Source organism: Elephas maximus, chromosome 27, assembly GCF_024166365.1.
Source record: "Elephas maximus indicus isolate mEleMax1 chromosome 27, mEleMax1 primary haplotype, whole genome shotgun sequence".
Classification (NCBI taxonomy): domain Eukaryota; kingdom Metazoa; phylum Chordata; class Mammalia; order Proboscidea; family Elephantidae; genus Elephas; species Elephas maximus.
This window is the reverse complement of record NC_064845.1, coordinates 27765706-27789937: the sequence shown is the minus strand read 5'-3', so window position 1 is coordinate 27789937 and position 24232 is coordinate 27765706. Positions and strand designations below refer to the sequence as shown.

The following is a 24232-nucleotide window of genomic DNA, read 5'->3' as shown; positions in this document are numbered from 1 at the left end:
AGTTTGACTCAGCAGTCTAACTGCTGAGAAAGTGCTGAATAAATGTTAACCCCCTGTTGCCGCTGAGTGGATTCTGACTCATAGTGACCCCACAGGAGAGAGTAGAACTACCGCAGAGGGTTTCCAAGGAGCTGCTGGTGGATTTGAGCTGCCGACCTTTTGGTTAGCAGCCAAGCTCTTAACCACTGTGCCACCAGGGTAATAAAGTCAGCTATTATTAATATAAGAGTCCCTGGGTGGTACAAATGGTTAGGCCCTGGACTTTTAACTGAAAGGTTGGTGGCTCAAACCCACCCAGAGGTGCCTTGGAAGGAAGGCCTGATGATCCACTTCCGAAAGGTTACAACTTTGAAAACCCTATGGAGCAGCAGTCCTGTTGTGCACACATGGGGTCTGTAGGAGTCGGAATTGACGCAACAGCAACTAACAACAAGCCACAATTATTAATGTTATACTCCTGAGCCTGGATGTGACCTCAGACTCCTGTCAACACAGTGTTGTTGGCAACGCACTTCAATAACCAGAACTGGCACCCAGTAGGTCACCTTCCGATCGTGCCTGGTACCTGGCACAACTCTGATTTAGAGCTTGCCCTCCGAGTGTCACTCACCCATCCAGTTCTTACTGTCACTGAAGCAAGTTCTCTGTGATAGCATATCCCTCCTGGTATACGATTTCACACCAACTCATGAAAAATTAGCCATGGGCACACCTAAATCTTTTCTTGAAAACACAGAGATTATTTTCTCTGATTTTTTCTATATAATTTTTAATAAAACACATCATATCCTTAAGTGGTTTCAGCTTTTTGTCCCTAATGCGTTACTTCTCACTTATAAATAACCAAGTTTACCTGTCATGTTTATGACTATACCTTTTCCCACCCCACCAGCTTGCCATTTCCATGCAGCAGAGCTCAGTATCTTTTACAAAGGCACAATATTGGGGCGTGTGGCCTCTACCCAATAATTCCTGAGAATTCTCAGGACCAATTCCTGGGCCTGGGATGGCTTTTACGCACGCATTCATTCCCACTCAGAACTAAATGTTACTGTCCTGAGGTACTTGTCGGGGATTCTCTGCGGTAGGTAAAAACCAGATTAGATGCTAAGGACACAGGGCCAAGCAAACAGGCATTATTTCCACAGCTGGGAAACTTCAGTTAGCCAATTGTCATCAAGTAAACTTTGACTCATGGGGACCCCACGTGTGTCAGAGCAGACCTGTGTCCCATAGGTTTTTCAATGACTGATTTTCAATAGTAGATCACCAGGCCTCTCTTCTGCGGCAACTCTGGGTGGACTCAAACCTCCAACCTTTCAGTTGACAGCCAAGTACATTAACTGTTTGCACCACCCAGGGACTCCTTAGGGAATTTACCATCCTTCATATCCTGCACATCCTTCCAGCCTTACCTTCCAGGCTGAGAAGCTCTGTCAGCCCTGGGACGGACATTGTTTGTCATGGATTGAATTGTGTACCCCAAAAATGTGTGTATTAACTTGGTTAGGCCATGATTCCCAGTATTCTCTGTTCTCCTCCATTCTGTGATCGTAATTTTATGTTAAAGAGGATCAGGGTGGGATTGTAAGACCCTTGCCAGATCACATCCCTGATCCAGCATAAAGGGAGATTCCCTAAGGTGTGGCCGGCACCACCTTTTATCTCTCAAGAGATGAAAGGAAAGTGAAGTAAGCAGAGAATGGGGGAACTCATACCACCAAGGAAGCAGTGCTGGGAGCAGAGCGCATCCTGTGGACCTGAGGTTCCTGTGCTGAGATGCTCCCAGACCAAGGGAAGACTGATGAAAAGGACCTTCCTCCAGAGCCAACAGAGAAAGAAAGCCTTCCCCTGGAGCCAGTGCCCTGAATTTGGACTTCTAGTCTACTGGACTATGAGATAATAAATTTCCCTTTGTTAAAGCCATCCACTTGTGGTATTTCTGTTATAGCAGCACTAGATGACTGAGACACTGTTGGTGTCCCACCCAGATCCACTGGAATTCTCTTCACCAGCTCTGTGTGCCCACCCCCCAGCCTCTGTTCTTTTTACTGTAATCTTCAGAGGATTGCCTTTGACACTAGAGCCACCTTGCCTGTATGAAGAGTGTACACTGCCCTGTTGGACAGCCCATAACCAATGACCAACAGGACAAATGTACATGTACAAAAGCCCAGCTCCTCTACCTCAAAGTGTGACAAACTCTGAGGGATAGTTGACACTAGAGAGCTCCCCACAGGATCAGGCTGAGTCTCTTGCTTGAAATAGCACGTTTGTTTGGCCCACTCCCTTACGGACTTCTCCTGGGAGCAATTCTTTTATGAATCATTTGCCCCTGAATCTTTGGCTCAGGACTGCTTCCAGCAATACTCAACCTATAGCTACTCTTTTCCTTATTATTACGGTATAGCATTATCACACTGTATTTACTTCGTCTAAGTCATGTGACATAACCTATATTATAAGCTGCTTGAAGGCAGAGACCATGCTTGATTCATCTTTGGAATCTAGCTATGGCCCTGGTCATGGCACATAGCTGGAGCTCAACAAACATTTGTTGACTTGAGCTAAAATCATGTCTCTGCTATGTCTCATCACACCATTCTTACCCCTCACTAGCCACTTTTCCACCTTATCCCACACCTCTCCGCCCCTTGATAACTTCGCTCCAGCCACAATGATTTTCTTAACATTTCCTCAAATACTCCAAGCCCACTCTTGTCTCAGGAACACACTACTCTCTCTGGGTGGAATCTTCTGCCCCTAGGTACACACAGGGCACCTTTGCGTAAAAGGGCCTTTGTCAGAGAGGCCTTCCCTGGTCATGTGATCCAAGGAAGCACTTCTTTCAGCAACTGGCTCTCTCTAACCCAGCCTTTCTCAACCAGGGTTCCGTGAGAGAATTTCCCTACAGAAAATCATGTCAGTGGCTATTTTCTCATGCCTCCCAAGGATGGTGCAGAGCTAGCATCCTTCTAGTTGCATAGAAGAAGTTAATTCATTGTATACAACAGGTGCTTTAGAGCATTAGTGTTTAATTCTCTGGTGGAACTCATAGAAAAGGGCTGTTGTAAATGATTATCCTACTTGATATTTCTTCTGAGCTCTTTATCAACATTTCATGAATTATTTATCATCTCCCTACCCCACCCCTCACTAGAATGTAAGCATATGGACTTTGATTCTGTCCCCTTCTTATCCTCTATGCCTAGACCTGGTATATAGTTAAAAAACCAAATGTACTGCCATCGAGATGATTTCAACTCATAGTGACCCTATAGGATGGATTAGAACTGCCTTATATGGTTTCCAAAAGGTGCCTGGTAGATTCAAACTGCCGACCTTTTGTTGAGCCGCTGTAGCTCTTAACCACTGTTCCACAAGAGTTTTCCTGGCATATAGTAGACACCCAAAAAGTATCTGTAGAATAAATTGCACAGCAGCAATTTGTGTTATAACTTTTTATGTAAAAGCTTTTCCATTGTTAAAACAATTCATGTTAAAACTTCTATATCCAGAAACATGTATATTATGGATTTCCTGAGTGGTATGGTAAGAGAGGAAATGTTAAAGAGAATTAGAAAAGCTAAAAATATTAGTTCAGATAATATTAGTTCAGATAATAATAACAGAAGGCTTTAGTCATCCAAATGTAAATGACCAACTGCTCAATCAGGATGAGAGATGGGGGAGGGGTTAATAATTTGAGGATGTTTTCTGCAACCCTTACCAACAGAAAATAGAGTGGGCTTTCATTCCAAACAGGATCAGAAATCGACCTATAGATTGCCATGGGTGAGCCACTCAGTAAGAATTAATAACATAATTAAATTCTGCATCCTCATGAGGCAGAGGAAAACCAAGAAACTCATTTCATGTGCTCTAGATTTTTAAAAAGGAAAATATGATCAACATAGGCCCCATTTAGGAAATAATTGAAAAGAAGTATTTGAAAAAGTCAATAACCCACAAGAAAATCCTATATACTTTTTCCCCTGTTTTCCATGAAATTATGTACCAAGAAATAAAAATAAGCATTTGGGGGTGGAAGTTAAAAAGAGAACTGGTAGAGCCATATAAATTACTAGTGAAAAAACAAGGCGTTTTTCCCAAACTGGCAAGGGAGCTCATGTGAAAACAATAATGACAGCCAATACATTATAAATGAGAAGAATAATAACTATGCCAGAAAGACTTTGAAGAGCGCCTTGCAAGTGTCTTAGAAACCAATAAAAGGAGATTCTTTCAACATGTGAACGGGAGGAAGTCACTCAAAGAATAGGTGGGATCTTTGATCTTTGTAGATAAAGGATTTGCTCAAGAATGGAAAAGGGGACATTTTACACACCGAATTGTTTGAGCCAAATTGAAAGAATAAATGGAGACTTCCTTTCCCATGATGTCCCCAAAAATGAACTAGTTGGGATTACTTGACTGCACGCTACTCGAAGATACTTTACCAGGCTGGACAAAATCAATGCGGACAAAATGTCAGGACAGAGAGATGGAGAATCTGCTGACTCAGATGGGTGGCTTATATCTACAAATGTGTAGCTGTAACCCCATTCAGTGAAGGAGTTCAGAGGAGACCTGAAGAATCATGACCAGAAAAGCTTTGCTTTAATAACAGGCAAAGTCATAGAGCCTATAACAGCAATGAAAAAATCATTGAATATTTAAACAAAAGTCATCTTTGGGAGGAAAGACAATGTGAATTTTAAAAGTAAAAGCATGCTTGATTTGCTGGTTTCAGGAGAGATGCGCTGGTTACTAAACAAATGAGAACTGATGAGTATCTTCTGGGCTAGTATATTTCTTTCCAATTGACTTTAAGCAGGCTCTCCATGATGGCAACAGGGGTACAGACCACACAATATTGCACAATCAATAGACAGCAACGTGCCCTCCTCTGAATGAAGTCCAAAGAGTAGGAATCCTGAGGGATCATGTTAAACATACACCTACTTCTTAACTTCTGTAGTAAAGAAATACTTAAGTATTTGCTAAGTAGGTAACTTTCAAAATTTTCAGTGCTTCAAATGCCCTCATTATATACACTGTCTCACCAATTGATGAACAGAAAATGGCTACTTAACTAGGCATAATAAGAATTACATGTGACCACGTTCTTTCTATCATTGCTTATCTCTCATGACCTTAACTATTACTTGGGAATTTATTAAACAGTTGAAGTTACAGGTTTAAAACAAATTGTAAACCCAGCACATCCTAGGCATTCAGTAAATTTGAACTGCATTTAAATTGATTTAAGTAAATAAGTAAAAATTTAGAAAACCAATTAATAAATTCCAGGCTGTCCACTCTTCCCTCCCTACCCCCACTTTCTTTTCTTTTCTTTTCTTTTGTAGTGGGCCCCTTCTGGGATTTCATCAGCTATCTCCAGCTGTGTCAGCAACAGCCCTCTGACAAAAAGTTCCTGCTACTAAGGGGGCAAAAAACATGGTCTTTATATATTCTCATAGCTATTTAAGGGACTTCCTGGGTGGCACAAACAGTTAAGTGCTGGACTACTAGCTGCAGAGATTGGCAGTTTGAACCCACCCAGAGGTGTCTCAGAAGACAGGCTTGGTGATCTGTATCTGAAAGTTGGAAACCCTGTGGAGCACAGTTCTACTCTAACACACATGGGGTTGCCATGAGTTGCAGTCAACTTGGAGGCAGCTGTTTGTTAGCTTACCTAATAATATTAAAATTAATGAACAGTAATCCCATTCATTCACTCACACGTGCCCAGCTTTGAGGAAGCCCTCCTTGGGTATGGTAATTTAGTCCTGATAAGTGTGTAAGGTTTGGGAGGCAGCAGTCACCCACAGCTGAGGCACAGCCAGATAAAACATGGCATAAAACACAAAAAGGGAAAAAAGAGTGAGAGAGACACAGACTATGGTTTAAGGCAGGTGTTAAAGACAGGTAAATGCCTATAGGGTGAGACAGGCGAAGCAAAGGAGTGAAACAGGCAAGGACAGTAAGAAGAGTTGGGGACTGTGGTATTACTAAATTGCAGCCCGTTATTGCAACATGAGAACCAAAGACCTGCCATATCTCATGATTTTTTTTTTTTTTTTTTGAGACCTAGAAATCTGGATTTTATGAGAGCTTACCCATTTTTTTAAAAAAGAAATCTCTATGGGCCAAGCAAAACACATCTGCAAATCGGATATGAGACACAGGTACAACTTTCCAGGTAAAAGGTCAATTCTCCAGGTAAAAGGTCAATTCTCCAGCCTAAAATCTCTCAAACTCCTTCCCTGAACTGTGTCATATGACCACTGGTAGGTGCAGGGGTGACTGGGAAATAAAGTTTTTTTTTTTTTAAGCTGAGTACATTGTTGCAGTAAAACCTGAATTCAGCTACTAAGCAAGGAGACCACACATCCAAAGGAGGGAATAAGCCCCATGCTTCGAAATACTAGGTCTGAGACAATTCCACAAACATCTACCTTCTCAGCAACCTCCTTTCTCCCTGCTCTTCAATGTTCCCTGGAGGTCCCTAAATCAAGCAACTAGCCTGAGTATAATGTGACTTGTACTGTTTTATTCCGCCAGGCGCTCCTTGGAAACTCTATGGGGCAGTTCTACTCCGTCCTATAGGGTCGCTAGGAGTCGGAATTGACTCGAGGGCACTGGGTACTGGGTTACTGTTTTATTACACAACTAACTGCATTCAATTAAAGGACTGCAATCACTGTGCTAAATGTGGCCATTATCAATATAGTGTGTGTCTGGGGAAAGCAGACAAATGAGAAAGGAAATATATGCTAGAAATACCAGGTGCAAGAAATTCAAACCTGAATCCCTGCTTTTCCTGGGGCTTTCATGACATGACAGATGTACTTCTCCTGTCACTGTCCCAGTCTCAAGACAAGCAAATGTCCCAGAAGTCATTAGATTTAAATTACTTAGGAAAATGTCTCTGAAGTCAAGAGCTGTATGAACCAAGTACACATTTCTTGTTTTCATGTCAGTGACCATTTTACTGAAGAGTTAGATGTATCGACTTTACAGCGTAGAAAGAGACGGCAATAATCTCCTAGGAATGATGCAACATCAGTGGGTGAGGTTGATTAGGGCCTCTGGACTGTCTTAGGCTCCTTCTACCTTTCTGACCTGCCACTCTTAGCATTTGGCTTTCACGCTCACAGTTGCTTCACGCTCTCAAGATGACTATTCCACCCCTTGCCTTATTTCCGCACTCAAGGCAGAAATAAGAAGGATGCAACAAGGAAGAAGAGGTAGCACCTATATTGAGAAAGGAATGATTCCCCAGGGATGTCCAGCAGTCTTCTGTTTACATCTCACTGGCCACAACTTGTCACATGGCTATTTCTAGATGCAAGAGCTGATGGGAAATGTATGTTTTAGCCAGACACATTGCTGCCTCGATGAAAGTCAGAATTCAGAGTTTTGATTTTAAAGAAAAAGTGGAGAATGGGGATTGGAATTAGCAACTAGCAGTACTCCCACACCATCTGATTTTCAAAAATAGTTCACTCTCTTTGACTAGAAGTTGGCAATTCTCTATAAACCTCATAGACTTTTCCCTAATTTCTTTCCAGAAGCCATTTCTCTATCTTAATCACACACGAGTTGTACTACTTCCTTCTGTGGCCACTGCAGGTTAGGATTCCTTTTCTAGTTGTCACTATTATCTCAAAAGAGTAAACCTTAAACTTCTTTCCTACTGATTCATCGTTTCACTTTTTTGCCCTTTTTCTCTCTCTCACATACAGGCACAAATACACCTGGTTTTACTCTTCCCATGTTTTTGAGAGTAGAGCGATGGTAACAAAGTGCCCTCATTTCATCCAGTCTAAAATCATCATTGTATCCTTGTCAGTGTGGGATCGAACTGAAGGGCATCTAGACATAACAGAGGAACGATTGGCAATAATTGGTACACAGAGAATAGAGGTGTAGCAAATGCAAGGTAAGGAATCCAGCCAAAGTAGAATGGACGGGAAAAAGGTTGCCAGGTTTAGCAAATAAAAATACAGGACGCCCAGCTAGATTTAAATTTCAGGTAAATAATGAATAATTTTAGTATAAGTATATCCCAAATATTGTATGGGACACACTGATACTAAATATTTATTTGTTGTTTATCTGAAGCTAAAATTTAACTGTTTACCCTGTGTTTTATCTGGCAACCCTGACTAGGAGGAATAGTGTCCACACCATCACAGAGCTCAATACGGCTACTGAGCCCACTTCTCTAACTACTGACTTCACCTCCTCCCCTGGAGCTTTCCCATAAACGTCTAGCCTGAGAACTACTCCTCAGTATTTTTGGAGACTCATCAAGGCAGCTAAAGCTGAAGCATTCTTTGTAACAACTTACTTTCTTTTATTATTTCCTGGAACACAGACCCTCCTGGGCATGTAGATGAGCTGCAAGTCTCTGCGGATCCACTGAAATTGTGGCCTTATATGGTGTTCATTTATATTCATTCATCTTTCATTTAGTCATTCAACAAACATTTATGGATCCTTACTGTATTCAAGGCACTAAACAAGGTCCAGAGATAACAGTCAAATAAGACAGAGTCCCTTCATTCCAGATGCCCCTGTTATATGTGACATAACCTACTCTCTGGTGTAGTTAATGGTGGTGTGCCAGGGACCCTTGGTGAATCCTGCAGACATGGCTGGAGGCTTTCCTGGCAACTTGCCATGGTATAAGTCTGTCATTTGTGAGCACACGGACTCTGAAAACTTGTTAGGAGCACACAGTGCTTCAAAGGGTAGGCCACGCCATTGCATTGAGTACTGAAGGGAGCTTGAAGTGAGGGATAGTCTGCTATCTTGCATTATTAATCATGAGACTCTTTCCACGCTGGCTACTGTGTAGCATTCACTCTAAGGGGACAGAAGCCCAAACGAGAAGCAAAGAATTGTAATTGGAAGTTTTCACTGTCAAGCACTGTGAATGAACAGGACACTTAAGGGCGAGAAAGAGTGAGAAGGTCTTTTCCACAGGACTTGATCATAGAGAAACTTCTTAACCTGCCCCTCCAAAGACAGGGTTTGGAGAGGGAGTCTGGTGGTCTCTAATCTCTACCCTTTGAAATAGCTGAACAGTTTAAGGAAAGAAACCTCACAGACAGAGATGCTGGGAAAACAGCGCCAGTTATTTGTGAGATTAAGGGTTTTGCTGAAATAATCAAACAACTAATGTCTAATTCTATCATTGACTTTGGACTGGCAAAGAAAAGAGTTAATGTCAACCTTCCTTTTTCAGACCTCCTCCCTAAGAACTCAGAATGCAGAGGTACCCACTTCTCCCCAGCCTCTAGAAAGAACGGAAAAGATCTTGAACATGTATTGTACCCCTGAGGGATGTTATTATTTTTTTTATTTTGAAGTTTCTGGTGATTAGATTTGAGAGAGAGAAAGAGAAGACAGATCCAAAGATCCCAGATTTATCTTAAAAATGCAGCCCAAGGTCAGCTCAATTGGACTGGACCAAAAGCAAAGAAGTTTCCAGGATAAAATGAATGCTTCAAAGGTCAGCGGAGGAGGGCCGGGGGTCTGGGGAACATGGTTTGAGGGGACTTCTAAGTCAATTGGCAAAATAATTCTATTATGAAAACATTCTGCATCCCACTTTGAAATGTGGCGTCTGGGGTCTTAAATGCTAACAAGCGGCCAACTAAGATGCATCAATTGGTCTCAACCCACCTGGATCAAAGGAGAATGAAGAACACCAAGGTCACACAATAACTAAGAGCCCAAGAAACAGAAAGGGCCAGAGACCTGCATCATCCTGAGACCAGAAGAACTAGTTGGTGCCCGGCCACAATCGATGACTGCCCTGACAGGGAGCGCAACAGAGAACTCCTGAGGGAGCAGGAGATCAGTTGGATGCAGACCCCAAATTCTCATAAAAAGACCATACTTGATGGTCTGACTGAGACTAGAGGAATCCCGGCGGCCATGCTCCCCAGACCTTCTGTTGGCACAGGACAGGAACCATTCCCGAAGACAACTCATCAGACATGAAAGGGACTGGTCAGCGGGTGGGAGAGAGATGCTGATGAAGAGTGAGCTAATTAAATCAGGTGGACACTTGAGAGTGTGTTGGCAACTCTTGCCTGGAGGGGGGATGGGAGGAGAGAGAGGGAAGCTGGCAAAATTGTCATGAAAGGAGAGACTGAAAGGGCTGACTCACTAGGGGGAGAGCAAGTGGGAGTAGGGAGTAAGATGTATGTAAACTTATATGTGACAGACTGATTGGATTTGTAAACGTTCACTTGAAGCTTAATAAAAGTTAATTTAAAAAAAAAAAAAAAAAAAAAAAACGCAGCTCATAGCCAGAATGCTCCTTAGCAGGAAGGATGGCAAGACTTGTTTCACATACTTTGAACATATTATCAGGAGGTTCCAGTCCTTGTGGATTTGACAGGCTTGTAAAACATACTACAGAAAAGCTCCACCCTTATGTATGGGCCAAGGGCTCCCCTTATCAGGATCTATGCCTCAGGGGACCCATGCTTTAGAGGGCTTCCTTGAAATTTTCTGTCCTCCTCTTGTAGGTGTGGCAGTACCATTTAGGCAGGATGCCCAGAGCCCAGGCTGGGATCTACATGGAACTTGTTGCCTGTTTTCTCCTTTGGAGCACTCCCCAATTCTCTACCTCATGTGTGGGGTTCACCAGATGCCCCAAAGAACTCTGGCCTATATGTCCATGGGGTTGTCCCAGAGCTTTTGGGCTAGGCCCTGGATCTAGAATGGCAGTCTGGTGAGCAGATTATTCCTGATGGCAAAAGCAGTACTTTTTGTGTGGGATCACATGAGATTGGTACGCCAAGATGGTGTTCAGATATAGATTTTAGATGACTCAAATTGTTTAAATACACAGGGTCTGTACAGCCTATGTGTAGCTTTGTTAAAGAATTTGAACTTTATCCCACCAGTAAGAGATAGATCAAACTACATTACTCAAAATATAAAATATACCCATTTCATCTAAATCTCTCGTTTAATACATAAGAAATTAAAGCCTAGAGAGGTCAAGTGACTTGTCCAAGATCACACAGGTGATCAGAGAGAAAACTCTAGTTTGATTGATCACTTTTCCAACCCATTCACTTTATGGGCCAGCAGACGTGTCCGGAAAGGCAAAGTCACCTTGACCAAGGGTCTACAGGTAAGACGGGGATAGGATCAGCAAGATTTCCTGACCTCCTAGGTCAATGCTCTCTTTTCCCTACCTTACTACTTAGGAATCTAACCTCCCTCACCACTCTTTCCCCCAGTCCCTTCCACCAGGAGTTCTAGGTCTACTTGATGCCAAAATGTGAGTTTCATACAGCCAATTATCACCTAAAATTGACTTTCTAAATTGGTGTTCCAGGGGGTGTCAAATTCATTGGTCGCAACGTGTCTTCACCCCAGACTTCAGTAGTTTGTCATTTATGGATTAAAGAAACTACTTGCCACTATTTCCCACCACTGCTAAAGTTCTTCATGCATTACGTTTGGCGTGAATCAAATCTAAGGAATTGGTAGAGTAACTTAGAATATTTCTAATGCATTCTCTACATTGGGATTAGTTTTCTTAAGTATATGGTCATTAAAGAGTATCTGGCACATTGGAGGGGCTCAATAAATATTGTTGAATCATGAATGCTGGTGTTATTCATTGAAATTTTTTTCAAATTTTAAAATTAAGGTATAATTTACATGTTCTAAAATTCACCCTTGTAGGTGTATAGTTCTGAGAGTTTTGACAAATGTTTACAATCATGTAACCACCACCACAATCAAAATACAGAACAGGTCCATCATTCCAAACATTCCTCCATGCCGCCAATCTGTATTTTGCCGATAAAGCTTTGCCTTTTTAAGAACACCATATAAATGGAATCATACAGGATGCAGCCTTGTGAGTCTGGCTTATTTCACTTAGCTTAATGTTTTTTGAGGTTCATCTATGTTGATGCATGTATTAGTAGCTCATTCCTGTATTCTTTGGTATGTTGTACCATAATTTATCTATCCCTCAGCTGAAGCACATTTCGGCTGTTTGCAGAATTTACTATACATTGATTTGTTTAACTTTCATTTTGAAAAAAATTCAAAACTACCAGGTATTAATATTTTGACACATTTGCTTTATTTCTCCATGCATGTATAAATATAAAATAGAAGCATTTTATTTCCAAACCATTTTCTTCTTTTTTTTATTGCAGTAAATATATATGTAACAAATCCGTGTTGAATTTTAATCTTGAATACATTTTTTGTCATGTTTAAAGACCCGTCAGCATCTGGGGCTATGTTCAAACCTTTAGCTTATGTTATTTCCCTGTTTGCATGGTCTGATAGAGCTCATAAAGATCCTAAAATTAAGACAAAGCATTAAGTGTAACTTTCTGGTAGCAAAGCAAGGGGTATAATGCCAAGCATAAACATAAACACCTAGCACCTCAGTGCTGTTAGACCTATTAGAGTCTGAGTCTGGACCGTCATCCTAGATCTGTTTTGGGAACACGGTGGACATTAGTCTTTTTCTTGCCAACTTGCATCTTGTGAATATGCTGCCCTGACACCAGCATTACATACCACTATTTGAGACCTTGGCTCCACCAATCAGATGCTTTGCAGGCGACTTTGGTTTGGAAGAGAGAGAGTAAGGTGAAGAGATGCTTGCCTTTTTCTAGGGTATCCATTTTCTGGGGAGGATGGCAGTGAAGGTTGTTGTCTTCTCTGGACAATGAGAGGTGTTAAGTTCTAGCACCTAGACCTCAGCATTACCAATATGATCTGTGATGCCTGTGCTCAGTAGCAACATTGGCTAAAGAAGGAACAGCTGTTACAGCAAAAAACAGTACTATTCAGCAGAAAGGAGCCCTGGTGGTGCAATGGTTAAGCATTTTGCTGCTAACCAAAAAGTCCGTGGTTTGAACCCACCAGCCACTCCACGGGAGAAAGATGTGGTACTCTGCTTCCTTAAAGATCTATACCTTTGATGACACCTCTAATCAGTGGCTGATCTCTAAAATCTACATGATACTGCAAAAACTCAACAACAAAAAGACAAAAAACCCAATTGAAAAATGGGCAAAGGATATGAACAGGCACTTTACTAAAGGAGCCATTCACTTAGCTAACAGATACATGAGGAAATGCTCACGTTCATTAGCCATTAGAGAAATGCAAATCAAAACTACAATGAGATTCCATCTCACTCCAACAAGGCTGGCATTAATCCAAAAAACACACAATAATAAATGTTGGAGAGGTTGTGGAGAGACTGGAACACTTAGATACTGCTGGTAAGAACATAAAATGGTACAAGCACTTTGGAAATTGATATGACACTTCCTCGAAAAGCTAGGAAAAGGGGGTGGTACCAAGACGGCAGAATAGCCAGACAGTTTCTGCGATCGCTTTGACAACAAAGACCTGAAAAAACAACTGAAACGATTATATTTATGACAAGCTAGGAGCCCTGAATATCAAAGGCAAAGTTAGAAGATGGACTGAGCAGCAGGGGAAGAGACGGTTCAGAAGTGGAGAGGAGTTACTGGACCTGAATCACAGAGATCCCTCAGGCACCATTCCTGGACGCGACTGCAGTGGGCTGTTAGTAGCGTTCTGCCACAATTTCCTCAGGGAGAAGCAGCCAGCCGCACAGCCTACTCGCAAGAACCTGAGAAGAATGGCTCTCTTGGCAAAAGCTAAGTACTTCCGTATATTTTACTGTGCCCCCTGCCCCCAAGTCACCTTCAGTGGCTTTTGATGTCCCTGGACCTGAGATAGGCCCTGATGAATGCCCAGAGCCAACCTCCAGGCTTTGGAGTAGGAATAAATTCACAGCTGGGGGAAAAGATAATTTGCAGCTGCACTAACCAGCAGAGCTCAGGAAAGAAGCGGCTCCTGTCCAGGCAGAAATGGTCCATGGACTTTGAATATCTTTTCCCCCTGCATGGACCCACTGTGAGGACCTATTCCAGGAGAATAAGCCCTTGATGGCAGGCTGCAACCATTTCAGCTGTGTGGTGGAGAGGTGGGTGTTTGGTATTTCACACTACTTTCTACTTTGCCTATTAAACAAGGTCCTCACCTACCCACATCATGGGAAAAAGGACTGGTAGCTCCACTCAGGTCACCCAGCCACTTGTGACATGGATCCAAGGATAACTGGTACCTCCCGGTCCTTATGAGCAAAAGCCTTTGGTGACCATGGTCCATCTGCAGAACCCACCCACCTGAACGCTCTAGGGAAAAGGGACACACTTTTCTCACAGATACATGGGGGACGTCTCTCAGCCCCCCACCTTGTTCAGAGTGTGATCCCCTGCTGCAACCAGATACTAGTATCTACACCAATCACCTCTGGCCCTCTAAGACTGTAGGACATAGCCTGCACCATACACTAGATGATCGCCTACCTGGACACCTGAGCTGAATCCATACAAGAAAAGTGAATGGACTCCTAGACTGATATACCTGATAACACCTCTAGCCATCTGGTGACAGGACAGCAGAACTTCAAAGGTGAAACTAATCAAGCTAGCTCACTCAAGCAACCCATTTGGGCACATCAAAAAACAAACCAAGAAGCTAGGATACAGGAGGCAAAAAGTCTTGTGAGTGGGTCACTAGGGGTAATAGTGAGTGGTGCTACTCCCATTTCCACCCCTTGATTCCTGGACCCAAGAATCCTGGATACGGGAGATACAACACCATATATGGGACTCTGGTTTGGAGCATATACAGCCCCTAGGTGAACACTGCCCCAACCCCACAAGGTATTGCTACCTAGCTGGCACTGTAATTATGTCTTCAGGAGTCCATTCCATCATTCTATCAAACCAGCTGCTTCAGGATGATGGGGGACATGGTAAGACCAGTAAATTCCATGAGCATGGGCCCACTGCTGCAATTTATTTGCTGTGAAGTGAGTCCCTTGATTCAAGGACATGCATGTGGGATACTGTGATGGTGGACAAGGCATTCTGTAAGTGTATGGGGTAGTTCTGGCAGAAGCATTGCATGCAGGGAAGGCAAATCCATATTCAGGGTAAACGTCTATTCCCTTAAGAACAAAATGCTGCCCTTTCCATGATGGAAGTGGTCCAACGTAATCAGCTTGCCAGCAGGTTGCTGGATGATCACTTTGAGGGATGGGGCCATATCGGGGACTCAGTGCTGGTCTCTGCTGTTGGCAGATTGGGCACTTAGCAGTGGCTGTCACCAAGGTGGCCTTGATGAGTAGAAGTCCATGTTGCTGGGCCCATGCATAACCTCCAACCCTGCCATCGTGGCCACTTTGTTCATGAGCAATGATGGGAGTACCTGAGAAAGGAGGACGAGTGGTTTCCACAGAACACGTCATCCTATCCACTTGATTGTTAAAGTCTTCGTCTGCTGAGGTCACTCTTTAGTGAGCATTCACATAAGACACAAATATCTTCACTTCTTTGGCCCATTCAAAGAGGTTTATCCACATACCTCTCTTCCCCATAAATCCTTGTCTCCAGTTTCCCAATCATGTCCTTCCAAGTCCTGGACAATCCAGCTAAGCCATTGGCCACAGCCCGTTCATCAGTACACATACAATCAATCGCACATCTGGCCATTTCTCCTGCCTAGCAAAGTCAACAACCAGGTGCACTACTTGAAGTTCTGCCCACTGGGAGGATTTCCCTTCACCACGGTCCTTCAGGGAGATCCCAGCAAGGGGCTGTAGTGCCGCCGTTCTCCATTTTCAACTAGTGACCGCATATTGCGCAGAACCATCTGTAAACAAAGCACGAGTTTTCTCACCTTCAGTCACCTGATCATAAGGAGCTTCCCATGAGGCCATAGGTGCAGCCTGGGAGATTAAGGGTATGTGACAGGAATGGAGACCATGAGCGTTTGGGCCATTTCCTCATGCAACTTACTTGGACCCTCACATCCTGCTCAGGCCCAATCTTGTATATACTGCTTCGATTAATGATGGAGTGCTGCCAGGCAAGTCCAACCGTACAACTCTGTGGGTCAGGCAACATCCAGTTCATAATGGGAAGCTCAGGCCACAGGGTGACTTGCTGGCCCACGGTTAAGCGTTCTGTCTCTAAGGCCCAGTAACAAGCCAAAAGCTGTTTCTCAAAAAGAGAGTAGTTATCTGCAGAGGATGGCAGGGCTTTGTTCCAAAATCCTACAGATCAGTGCTGTGATTCACTGAGAGGGGCCTGTTCTTCAAAACGAGGATGAAGAAAAAGGCATGGGCCAGATTAATGGCTGGATACCAGGTACCAGGAGGTGTGTGAATTTGTAGTTCACTCCTCCAAGGAAACTCCTCTTCCAACTGATTGGCTGCTCACATCCGATCACAAAATGGAGGCTGATTACATAATTTCTGCCAAACCCCTGAGAATCATTGCCTAACCAGATTTACACATAACATTAACCATCACAGTGGTGATGAAAATGTTCTGAATTAGATACTGATGATGGTTGAATAAGATTGTAAAAGTACATAAAGCCACTATACTACACACTTTAAAAGTATTAAAACATTTTATTCTATGAGAAATCTACCTGTTAAAATAGTATAAAGTATAAAATGACCTGGAAAAATACTATGACAAAACCAAAAAAATTCCCACTCAGGTGCATTGAAGAAAGAGTCTGGTTCTGGAGCTGATGTTTCCTAGCTGTGAATGAGGGGTGGCTGTGGAGGAGGTGCGGGAAATAACTCAACCTCTGGTGACTGAGGCAGAGCTGGAGATGGAGGATCTGGTGCTCTATAGAGCTCTTATGTTGAGCAGGAGCAGGATCGACATCAGCAGGTCATCTGGGAGCCATTTCTGGAGGTGGCCCAGGATTGAAATCTACGCCTCCAGCTGCCTGTCCATCTGATGCTGGCGATGGAGCTGGTGACAGAATAGTTGGTGGACTGTGGGGCTCCAGAGTTAGTGCAGGATCAGGATCAACATCAGCAGGTGGTCCAGGAGCTGGTTCTGAAAATGACCCATGTGGTCCCTGTCCCCAGGAGGTCACAATCTGTAGGGAAACATGAAGATGGGTAAAAGAATGAAAACAAATACATGCAAAGAAAAGAGCATATTTTATAGAGAAAATAAAGCAGGGTGCTGTGAGATAAGGCTAGGGTGTGGTCCAAGAGGCCTTACTAAGGTGACATTTATGTGTGATGAAATGACAGGAGGCACCAGCCCTGCACGAGTCCGGGTACAGTGTGCCACGGAGAAGATGCAGCTGGTGCAGAGGCTGGAAGGCAGACATGAGTTTGTCTAGAGGGAGGGTTGAAATGCAGCCAGTATGGCTAGAGGGAGCTGAGGAGGAGAGGAGGCAGGGAGGAGGAGGACAGATCGAGGACCCATGACCTAGTGGGCTGGAGGAGTTATCTCCTGCTCTGTGATAACAACACCCCCAAAAGTAATGACTCACAACAGCACACAGCACGCAGTCTTTGTGCGCCAGGAATCTAGGCATGGCTTACCTGGGAACTGCCCCAAGTTCTCAGGAGCCTGTGGTGGTTGTCTCAACTGAGTCCTGACTCAGGAGATCTGCTCCCTATTCACTTCCATGTTATGAGCAGGACTCTGAGAGCTGCTGGACTTAGGGGCTTCATTTCCTCTTTGTTGATCAGGACCCTCCCTCAGCTCTTTGTCACATGAGTCTCTCCATGTGCAGGTCATACATCACAGCTGCTTCCTGGGGGGAGATGAGAAATAAATGACAGACAGACAGAGAGATGACTGAGAGACAGACAGTGAGAGAGAAAGTATAAAACAGAGCCAAGAAACATTGCCCCAAATGGGGTCATTATGAGTTGAAATCGACTCAGTGGCACCTAACACCAAGAACAACATTCTTGAGAAGCGAGTCCTTGAGTCCAATCCACACTGAGGGGAGGGGGCCACACAGGATGTGGAGACCAGGAGGTAGGATTCTTGGGAGCCATCGTGCAGGCTGCCTACCCCCAAGTCTGAGATGAGGCACTGGGTTAGATCCTAAATGTAACGGAAGTTATTGGAAGGTTTTATGCAGAGGGTGACAATATCTGACGTTCATTTCATTCCAACCCCCTCCTAGTGCACACTGGGAATTGAGGTCAAGAGGGGAAGGGACTTTCCCAAGCTCACACCACCAGAACCGAGCCCTGTTTGGGGATCTACTCCATGCTGCTTCCCACCCCTGCTTGAAATTCTTCCATTTCTGAGTTTGTGCATTAGGCACAGGGGCAGATTATGCAATAGGTAAGGTAAGCACGGTGATCACCACATCTTTGATGCGGCAAAGCCCATGTGAAATTTTTCACTACAGATTAGTAAGTAAGCACAAGTAGACCTGTGCTTGCCTTGCTTACAGGGTCATCTGTCCCCGTCAGGAATTGTAAATTTGAAGAGGCATTGATTCTGTAGGAAGGTGCTATGGGGTGGGGAGAGGCAGATCCCAGCCATACCTAGAAGCGGAGTATTAGATGTGGTGGAAAAATATGAAAAGGTGAAAACATTCACTACAGATGATCTGGTAAGCAGGTAAGCCCTATGCTTACCTTGCCTATTAGATAATCCACCCCTGATTAGCTACAGGTAATGCCAGCCCACGGGTTCTATAGATGTTATCTCACATATACCTGCTGATGTCCCTAGGAAGAAGATGCTAGCTAGAATGATCCCTATTGTGTGGGTATGGGGACTGGGGACGCTCTGGGCAGCACAAAGACTTGTCCAGGGTCACAAACTGATTGAGAGGGATGAGCTTTGTCTGAACCCAGCTCTGCCTGCACAAAGCTGGGGCCCTGGCTTCACCCAGGCCTTCCCCAGGTTTTAGGGGGGAGGGGGAGGGTTGTGTTGGTGTCACTGTGTACAGTTATGGAGATGGCATGGGGACAGGTGAGCATTCAGCAGCCCTGGGGGACTTTGGGGAGGTCTTAACTGACATCAGGCCCATGTCAGAAGATCCAGGACATGACCTCACTTCCTTGACAACAGACTACATAGAATTTGGAACCCTGGTAACCTGGCCCCTACCCAGCTCACTTGAGTGGAGACACTCAAACTAGGAACATGTTTTCTTGTTGTCTCTCATCTGCCCTTGTATCAAAGCTTGGAAGACCCAGGAGTTCGACACTTTCACCAAGGCTGAGACATGGGCTCGTCCCCCAACCACGGAGGCTCAGGCCATTTACCAAAAAGAATCCAAAGGTAACACAGGGTGGCCCAGGGCTGCCAATCCAGGCCAGGCCATCACTGAGATCCCACCTGGGCAGCCCCACACCCCCCAGGGCATAGCATCTCCCTGGCCATGCCAGCCCTTGCCCTCATGGGGTCCCTGGTAATGGGGGATGGGAAGAAATGTGGATAGAACTGATGAGGCAGAAAGTTGTTAGCTGAGGCAGTGTCCATTTGGGAGAGAGGTGGTGGGGGTCAGGGAAGGAGATGCCATGTGACCTGGGGAGGTCTGGGAGGGGAGGAGTGATAATGAGGATGATGAAAATGGGGCTGCTGCTTCAGGACTAGCACACATTGAGGGCAACCCCAAGCTCTCCACCCCCACGGCCTCTCACCACACTGGGTTCATGGGCCTGAGTCTGTCCGTGGCTGGGCCTAGTCCATCAGCTTGGGTGCCTTGGGGAGGCTGGGGGCTGGGATGGCAAATGTGAAGGCCTCTCTCACTTTCCTGTCTCGATCCCCCTGATCAGACAGAACAGTGGGATATAAGTCTACCCAGAGGTTCCAGTTCAGACCAGGCCTTAGGGAGGGACTGTCAGGGTCACAGGCTGATTCAGCACTCTCACCTGGACCTTCTCTGAGATCCAGCTCACCCTGAGTGTGGTAGTCAACGTGCAGCCCTAGCTGCTGGCCTGCCTGGGCCACTGCTGACCCTGTACCAGCCCAGCTTCTGCCAGATCCTGCTGCAATACTCAGAGCTTGATTTTTCTATCCGTGGACTTGGTCACAGCTGGATGGTGCTGCCCACAGTCCAGCCCGCCCAGCATGGGGGAACTGGGAGCTCCTCAGAGGCACAAGGGCTTGAGGGGCAGAGAGGGAAGGAGGCAGCACGGACGGACTCTTGATGCCTCCCTGGCCGCTGCCGGCACTGTCTCTGCAGAACTCCCAGCAGGAGATCCCCAAGGAAAAGGAGAATGGCGTCACCTACTCGGTCTACCCCAAGAAAGGGACCAGGAAGGGCTGGCACAGGTTCTGGGTGAGTGTGGGGGGAGGGGAGTGGCATCCCCACCCAGGGACCCAAGATGACCAGGGGGGCCCTACGGCCCAGACACCTCCCTGTAGACCTCAGGTCCCTCCCAGGACTTTCCCTCTTGAGGGTTCCCAGACCCCTCACAAATGAATTAACCTTCCCCCCCATCCCCCACTGCCCTCCCTGTCCTGTCCAGCTACAAAGTTACTGTTCACGTAAGCCCATGCATATTTTGCGCGTTGCTGCTGTTTTAGTGTTTAACTTTCAACCCCAGGGCCCCAGGCAGCAGTTGGCCGGACTGTCCCTCCACACCTTCTTCCAGCTTCACACAGCATCACACTTAGTAGGCCTCTTTTACCCTAGAGCACAAGGCTCAGGCTATGACACACCTTCTTCTACAACCTGCAATCTGGGGGAACACAACGTGACCCTTTCAGGTCAGAGGCTATATGCTGACTTGCTGTAGAATATTGCAGAAGAGAGGCCTGCTCCCACAGTGACTGAGTCTCTCACTGCTGCTGGCCCTGGACTGATTCCTTCTGCTGCCCTTTCAGCAGGGCTGCAGAAACGCTTACACGTGCGGTCATATCCTGACCCACCAAGGACAGACTCCCAGGAGTGGCATGCTGGGGGAAGGATGTGCACATTTCAAGTTAGGATCACTACAGCCAGACTCCTTCCCAAAACAGCTGTCGCAGTCCCATGGCCCAGCAGATTGTGATGCTGGCTGCCTCTCTGCATTGAGCCGGTTCCAGGTGTTACGGTTCTTTTCCATTTTCCCTATCTGCTGTCAGGGTGGCCAACAGAACTGCAGGGTGGCTTTGAGGCACTTGTTGGCCCTGAGAAGCTGAGCCACCTCTCAGTCCTTTACCAACCATTCACATTTGCCCTCCCTGAGCCATCTGTTCAGATCCTTAGTTCTGTGGGGGTCTTTTTGCCACCCCAGGATCTCTAGGCTAACACCCTTGGCTGGATCTGGGTGCTCAAAACCCCCTTTAATGTACAGAAAGAAAAGTCCGTGTCTTGCTTACCTCATGGGTGCCTGCTCTGTGCACTGTCTTCATCTGGGAGGAAGTGAGCTTGCACCAGACCTTCCCCTCTGAGTCAGGAACAGAGCAGGCCTCACCTAGCACAGAGGAAACCTCACGGAGCCCTAGTTTCAGACAGTTCTGGGCTCTGACCAGGTGACTTTGAGTTGACAATGGATGTCACCAAGCTTCTGTTTTCACACCTCTGGAATGGGGTGTTTTGTGAGGACTCACTGGGATACTGCTCTTCCTTCAGGGAGATACCATGGTTACTTCGTTAACAAAATCACTTCAGGTTCCTAATGTTTGTAATCATCCCCCACCTCCAATCCTGCTTGGAAAGCTGAGTTCTCTTTGCTGCTAAAGGCACTTGTGTCCCACCTCCTGCCACAGATCACTGAGGGAAACGGAGTACCTAGTCTGACCTCTGGGCCCACAACACTCCTGGTGGTTCATGGGGCTGCCTCTGACAGTGTGTCCCTCCTCTGTCCCACCCCAGTGTGTCTGTGGTTCTGACGAAGACCTGAATGAGGCCTGGGTGATGAAAACCTTCAAGGCAGGCTCACTGCAGAAGCTGGTGGAGCTCCTGGTGCCCGCCTACATAAAGGGTGACATCTCCTACATCAAAATCTTTCTGGGAGCCTACAGAACCTACGCCACCACCCAGCAGGTCCTAGACCAGCTTCTCCGAAGGTGAGCGCCCCACCCTCCATAGCCCAATGGGGACTCTACCTGCTACCAGCTGTGAGTCTGGAGAATGTCACTTCACTACTCAGAGCCTCAGTTTTCTTCCCTGAGAAGAGGGGTGGTAAAGGTCCAATCAGCTAGAATTACTCTCAGGACCACACGGAATAAGCCACAGGAAGTGTGTACCTGGAGCCCAGCTCTAAGATGAAGGGTGCTGGAGGGCCTAGGATGTTCACATTTATTATTTGCCTCTCCCCCATTAAGAAGCTTTCTGCCTCACCCCTCACTGACTACGCACTCTTGAGCAAACCTACTTCCCATTCGTAAAGGGGAGTTTGAGATTCCATTTAGTGGGTCCTTGGTATAGCCAGAACAGGGATCCCTGTAGGCTGATAGAGGGGCACCAGGACACTTAGATACCTGGGAGGGTGCTGGTTGGGTTCACTCATTCACCAGTCATCCATGAAGCCCCTACTGTTGCAGACACAGTTCTCGGTATTTAGCACTATTCAGTGAACAAAGCAGATAAGAAGCCCTGTCCTCCTGGGCCTCCAGTCCGAGAATCAGACAGGAACACTAGACATCTTAAGCAAGTAGTGTCCACAGTGCATTAGATGTGACACCCTCATACCACCTCTAGGTATGGATGTAACCACCCCTATTCTGCTGAGTACGGTGAGCCCCAGGAGCAGCTGAAACGGTGAGTGGACTTTGGGTGGGGAAGGAGGGGCTGAGGTTTTAGGGGGCCTGTGTCTGGATTGGGGCTGGCAGACCCTGGGCCCCACACATCTAGATTCCACTAGAGGGATGAGTTTAGAGACACCCCCTGCAGGGCGTAAGCAGTCATTGAGAGCTAGGAGTGGAACCTGGGCATCCTGGACAGTAGAGGGGAGGCTGCGGGCTCAGAGATGCCCCTGAGAGAATTCATCTTCCCACAATCCCCTCACATCACCTGTTGCCCCCTCCCCTATTTGGGGCCCAAAACAGGAGGTGCTGGGGGAGGAGGAGCGGGGGGTGGAGAAAATTCCTCCCAAATCCTGATCACCAGTCATGGGTGCTCAGCTGCATGAGGGGCCCCTGTCCCAGGGGAGAACAGTCTCCATGGGAGAAGAGGCCTTCCCACGCATGCAGAGAGCCAGGCAGCACGTTGGTGCACACGCTCCAGAGGAGGGGTCCTATGGCCTGGGCATCTGGATCAGGGTACGGTCTCCGTGTGTCGTCCGGCATCAGACAATCCTGGAGCACTACTGAGGTGAACATGCAGACACACATCTCCGTTCCCTTAGAGTGTTACTATCCAGTGCGGAGAGGGCCAGGGGACAGAAAGGGATGTAATTCAGGCTCCCCGAGGAGGGAGAGTTGGACAGACCATTGATGCGGAGCTCCCAGGGACAAGGCTCTGTGCTAGCCCCATCAGTGACCAGGCCTGCCACCATCAGGGCAGCCAGAGGGCATGATACAGGGTGGTGCTGACCTTTGGGAGGTCAACGGTACAGGGGTAGACAGAGGGACTCGCCCCTTGCAGGGGTGCCCTGGGAGGGCAGTGTGGTGGGAAAAGCCAGGCTTCTGACCCTGCTCTTCACCACCCACCCCCAGCGCCATCTCTTTTATCCTGGGCACATGGCTAAAGGAATACTCGGAGGATTTCAATCAGCCCCCGGACTTCCCCTGCCTAAAGCTCGTGGTGGAGTATGTGCACGTGAACATGCCAGGCTCACATCTAGAGCACGATGCCCAACTTCTCTTGGCACGGCTGGATCAAATGGAGGTCACTGAGGCAGAGCCAGAGGGTGAGGAAGACTGGGCATGACTGCATGTGAGCTTGTGAAGGGGACATGGGAAGGCTCCCAGAGGCTGGGGTTGAGCCAGGGATCTGAGTAACTTCAGACCCTCCTGTGGTAGACCACAGTCTGGGAAGACTTCCTGGGGTGGAAATTCTTGGGAATGGGCTTCTCTTCGTGGCAGTGGGTGTTTTCCATCATTGGCAAGGCATGAGGAAAGGCAGTCATGTTGGTGAACTTTTCTCCTCTTGCAGCTCCAGAGCCGGGGCCAGCGCCAATTGTAAAAGAAGCTCAAGAGCTAACTCAGCCCCAAGAACCGGCTCCTGGACAATCTCCTGGGGAAAATTCTGCTCCTGTATCAGCACCAGAGCTCCACAGCGCACCACCTATTATGTCATCAGCTCCAGCACTGGTACCAGATGGAGAGCTGCCTGGAGGGGTGGATCCCTATCCTGGGCCACCTCCAGAAATGGCTCCCGGACCACCAGCTGATGTCGATCCTGCTCCTGCTGCTGCTCCAACACTGGAGCTTGATGTAACCCAGGTCTTCCC

The 24232-nt window shown here is 46.3% G+C and overlaps 1 long non-coding RNA gene across 3 annotated transcripts in view; it reads right to left on the bottom strand.

The window, feature by feature from the left end:
- Positions 1 to 16591: 16591 nt before the first annotated feature.
- Positions 16592 to 24232, bottom strand: part of LOC126068364 (uncharacterized) — a 149470-nt gene continuing 141829 nt past the window's right edge. For all 3 annotated transcript variants that reach the window (XR_007515643.1, XR_007515644.1, XR_007515645.1), the window contains 2 exons: positions 17477 to 17691; positions 16592 to 17019 (listed from right to left, as the gene is read on the bottom strand). This is a non-coding gene — a long non-coding RNA (uncharacterized LOC126068364). The remainder of the gene's footprint in view (positions 17020 to 17476; positions 17692 to 24232) is intronic.